Source organism: Cupressus sempervirens, chromosome 4 (assembly GCF_028749045.1).
Source record: "Cupressus sempervirens isolate cs-2001-9-10 chromosome 4, ASM2874904v1, whole genome shotgun sequence".
Taxonomy (NCBI): Eukaryota; Viridiplantae; Streptophyta; class Pinopsida; order Cupressales; family Cupressaceae; genus Cupressus; species Cupressus sempervirens.
In genome coordinates, this window is record NC_143121.1 from 68,495,680 (window position 1) to 68,500,961 (window position 5,282).

Genomic DNA, 5,282 nt, shown 5'->3' on the forward strand with positions numbered 1-5,282 from the left:
CCATTCATATTATTTAACTTTCATTCCACAAAAATACTGATTTATTAAAAGCTATATGTTATAGAAATAATTAAGACAACAAATACAATGGCCAATAGGCGGGAAGGTATACAATAAATATCTATAGATACAATAGAGAACATAAACAATAGACAAAGATACAATAGACAGGAAGGTATACACACTAACATAAACAATCGGCAAACAATATGAAGCTATTTGGGAAACAATTGCACTAACAAAAAATAAATGTACTAACATAAACAATAGGAAGTAATAAACCAGTCTATTGATTATTTAATGCTTTTGTAAAATAATTATACACAACTTTTTTAAAAACTTATCTATTTAAAAAAATTGAATATATTTATAACTTATTATCAAATGAAAATTATAAATATAAAATAAAGGCAAAAGCATATTCAACTATCAATTTGACCCCCGAAAATTAAAATTATAAATTTACTCTCACAAAAATACAATCTAATATTAATATTAATTGAAAAGACATAATGAATGGACAACATTAGCCTATTTATAAATTGAACAAAAATTACAAATTAAAAAAGTGCATCAACAGTCACAACTACGCGCATGGCTAAATAGCAGAAAATATGCACCCGATGTGACTATTTCTGCATTGTATTAATTAATTTATAAATCACAGAAACAGTCACATCAGGTGCATATTTTCTGCTGGATAGACATTGCCCACAACTACCATCTCCATAAAAATCTCACATTTTTATAGGATTAAAAAACAGTACCTACTCAATGTTTGTAGTTCTGAAAACATATGAAGAAGACCAACAATCTGAGTTTTTTTCTACTATCAAATGTAGTTAACGCTGGGCATCTGACATAGCTATCTGACATAGCCATCTTTAGAAAACTTGATTGGACAACTTCAGTGCATCTGATATAGCTATTAAATATAATTAATATTGATTATTCATATTTTTCTGATTTACTGAACTTAAAAATAACATAAATCATTCCCATACAAATACTTATCTATTAAAAGCTATATTTTGAAAGATAATAGCATTTCCCAAAACAAAAATTGTGGGAGACCGACATTCCCTACAAATGCACTAAATTTCATAGCTTATTACATGGTTCTTCTAAGAGCACTAAACCGTGCAGCACGTTTAACACAGTTCAAAATCGAATGTATTCTATGTTCAATATACTGGCTAAAACAACAACAATCTTACAATTAACAAATGAAAACCCGGTAGATAAAAACAACTGCAACTCGATGTCAATTGCGCAGAATCGCCAACCTGGGATTTTCTTTCCTCCTTGACACTGAAAATTCTGTGTTTGGAAAATCCCTCACAAGCCTTAGGAAATTGGTTATCAATTGAAGAGAATAATCAAACCAGTGACTTTCAAAAACGGACTCCATGCCAATTCTAATTGTCTTCAAGAGTGGAGAGCCTTTCAAAACACAGGAGCACAACATAGAAGTGTCATGATATTCCTCATCTTCATAGTCTCCATAACCCCTGCTACATATATACACAATAATTTAAATGTCTTCAAATTTGGTAGTCGTATAGTCAACTCTGCTTCGCCCTGCATCGCAAAACATAGAACTGAGTTTTAATAACCTCGAGTATTATTTTAACTATAAACCAACTCTTTACTTTTAATAAGCTCAAGTTGTTAACTAATCTACAGAAACAATCCAACTTTTTACCGGCTGATCATATTCCTCTGTAGCATGCTGTGCGTTGTTATGTTGTCTCAAAACAGTGGAAAATCCTTTGGAACCGCTTGCCAGATCTGAAATTTTCAAATGATTTTTTCTGTTCCCCATATATTTCAGTCGAATTCCAAAATATAATTTATAGAATCTTTGAGCGCCATTGTGCTCCTCTTCAGCTTTTAGAGTTAAGATATGTCTTTTTCAAACTTGACAAGGCTAAGGTTTATGATTGGATTCACTGCGCTGCTCTCAAAGATGTTAGAGAGATGAAAATTAAAGGACGCCTCTGCTCAAAAATGATTGAGGTTCCTCTATCCATTTTTTCATGCCATCGCCTCAGATATTTGGCTCTCGAAGATGTCCTTCTTACGGGTATACCTAGTTGTTTTGGTGGCTTCGTCTGTCTCACAACATGGAATTTTTCACATGTTCAGTTAAATGATAAAATAGTTGAACTGATGTTGTATTTGTGCCCAATTTTAGAAGTTGTAATCGTTAGCCTTTGCTATGGACTAGACAGATTAAAGATCTGTTCCCCCAGTCTTAGTTCCCTCTATCTCGACTGTAAAATCCAAGCGGTAATAGTGAGTTGCCCACAATTGAGGAACTTCACGATCAAACAATGGTTTGGTTCAATCAAGAAGGATTTGTATTTGCCTGAATGTTCACATTTATGCACCAATCTAGCACTAAGGGAGTTTACATGTCTAAAGTTTCTGAGAAAGATTTCCTTAGTGAACGCGCTTGGCTTTATGCATGATTTTAATTTTTCTAAGAGAATTTCTACACTTGGAACAAATTTGCATAGACGGGGCTGAGTCTATGGCACAGACAATTGCAAATATTGCGTTTCCCATTTTCCAAATTAAATTGAACTGTGAGAAATAGATAATGGTTCCGAGTATATAGCATTTTAGGGATACCCTACCGCTTGGCAAGATTTACGTTTTAGTTTAGATTTTAGCCAATACTCATTTTAAGCCACGGCCTTGGTAATATTGGAGTGTTGTCCATTTCTCTTCAGGGTTGTAGATAATCCAATATTTCATCTCTCGGCCATTTCAATTATAAAACTCAAAGGAACAGTAGACTTGCATGTGGGAAATCTTCCATTCATTCTTTTTTAATTATCGATGTTTTGCCTTGGTCTACGGTACTTTGCAGGCAAACTCGCCTAGTTTTGACGATGAAACACTTTGACCACTGGAGAATCTGAAGTGGGTTCATCTGAGAATATACTCATTTCAGGATCTTATTCCTCTTCTTACTCGTCTTTTCGGAATGGCTCCTGATGTGAAAACTATTTTGGTGTCTCGGGAGAAAGGATTCGACGGCATTAGTGGATTGCGATTTATCAACCGATTGGGGAATCTCCCGCGAACATCCACAAAGACTAAAATAATGTTGTCACGAAACACTATCAAGGAAACGAAGCGCCTCAACTATGATCTTTCAAAAGAACACATGATTTGAAATACTTTTGCGATTAGGAAAGTACAATTTGTGTGGGCGCGCACCAATGGAAGTATGGGTTAGGGTTTGTGTTCAATATATTCTGGGTCATAAAGCAGTTGGAAGAACGAATGAATTAATGCATATTTAAGGTCAAAATTATCTTTATTTTGTATGGGGAATGGAGAATTATTCGAATTAATTTGAATTTAGTAAGCTATTTGAAGCCTTTTTTTCTAAAGATATTTGGTTTCAGAGAATTTGAATGACGTGAGGTATGTGAAGGGCAGAAAGTATCTCTGTTATATAAGGGGAATAATTGGATGAATTTGAATTTACTAAAGTATTTGAAACTATTTTTCTAAAGACTTCAGAAGAAGGAGGTATGCTGAACATTTTTCTAAATATATTTCAGTTATCAAACTTCTTTTCATTTAATCTAAACTGCCTCTTTTTAGAAATATGTTTATCAATATTTAAAAATATTCAATGTAAATTTCCTTCGAATGAAATTTTAATTTTGAAGTATAAATATGGTTAGAAATAATCTTGAAACAAATTTTTAAAATATAGTTGTGATATAAATATATGATAGATATCTTAGTTTTAAAAATAAAAAATGATATAATTGCAAAGTGATATTAATTAAATATAATTTAAAAAGATTATTAGTGCAAATAAGTTTTTTTGATAAATATTTCTTTTCTATTAATAAATAATATACTAAGATTATGGTTCACAAAAATGGGCTGGGGGATACAAGATCACTCCGCAAGAATTCACATGGTATAAAGCAAGCTTCAGGGAGTTACAATAGTGCCAGCTAAGGGGGACGATTCATCCTTATCATAAAATCCCCATTCATCCCTGGGATTAGCAAGCGAGCTAGGAATAGTCTAGTCGTCAGCATCATCATCAGGGGCTTGGTTAGCATCCTTCATATCAGGGCACAGAGGAGAGATGATGAATTCTAGGTGAAAAGGCCACTTTCCAGAAACCACTTGCAGAGTACTAGGAGGATTCGGGGATAGCCAGTGCCACAACGGAGTAGGAAAATGGAGTAGTGCCTCCACCCACCTTTGCCACAACTAGAAAAGTAGTGGTGAGAGGCATGTGAACGTGGCGTGTGCGAGCGGTGACCTGAAGAACTACGCCTTTGGTGGCGGCCTCTCGGCATCGGGGTATCCACCAAGGAATCTGGAGGTACCCTAGCAACAATACCCGGGGCATTACCCTAGTAATTAAGAATCTCTTGCAAAGGATTATAAGTGAAAACAATTTTTTTATAGTCCATATCAATAGTTTTATTTATTTATTTTACAATCCATGTCAATAATATTTTTCTATTTTGAATTTGATTGTGTTTCTAAATTTTTAATACAAATTGAATTAGATTGCACCATAAAAGTTGATTCTAAAGTTTGTTAACTCAATACAATCAATTCTATTAATTACAAAGGAATGTTATTAAAAATAAGAATAATAAGGTTAGGAAAGGAAAGAGATAAGTTTGATTATTCTCTACTTTATTTTTCAAGGCTCGTTCTCTCTAGAAACAGTGCACATCTTTATTATGATGACTTCAAATTTTTATATTTTGAATTTGATTATGGTTCAATTTTTATTATTTTAAATTTAATTATGTTTCAAATTATTGAATAGAAAGGTCATCATTTCTCATGGAGGCTTTGCAACTCTGTAAGACTCTATAACCTTGGAGTGCATGCGAGATTGGTGGCATCTTGTGGTGGTTTTATGTGTCCTTTATGAAACCTTGTGTGGTGCACAAGTATTTTTTTAATGATTTAATTGTCTTGGTTTATTCTGACTATTTTTTCCAGTGTTGAGTATTGTGTGCCAGGGTGGGTTGGGTACCTTCGACCTCTTCTCTAGCTTGCTCATGTGAGTCAAGGTTAATGGGAAATGATGGCAGAGACTCAAGTGATCTGCAAGGAGAAAATGAAGTCACTAACAATGATGTTATGTAATGTGATCAATGTGTGCCGAGTAATGATGACAATGAGAGGGTTTTGCATGTGTTTGTTAATCATGGGAATGTCAGCCATGAAAATGATAGTAAAACCAGTGAGAAACCTTCATATAAGGACATTTTAGC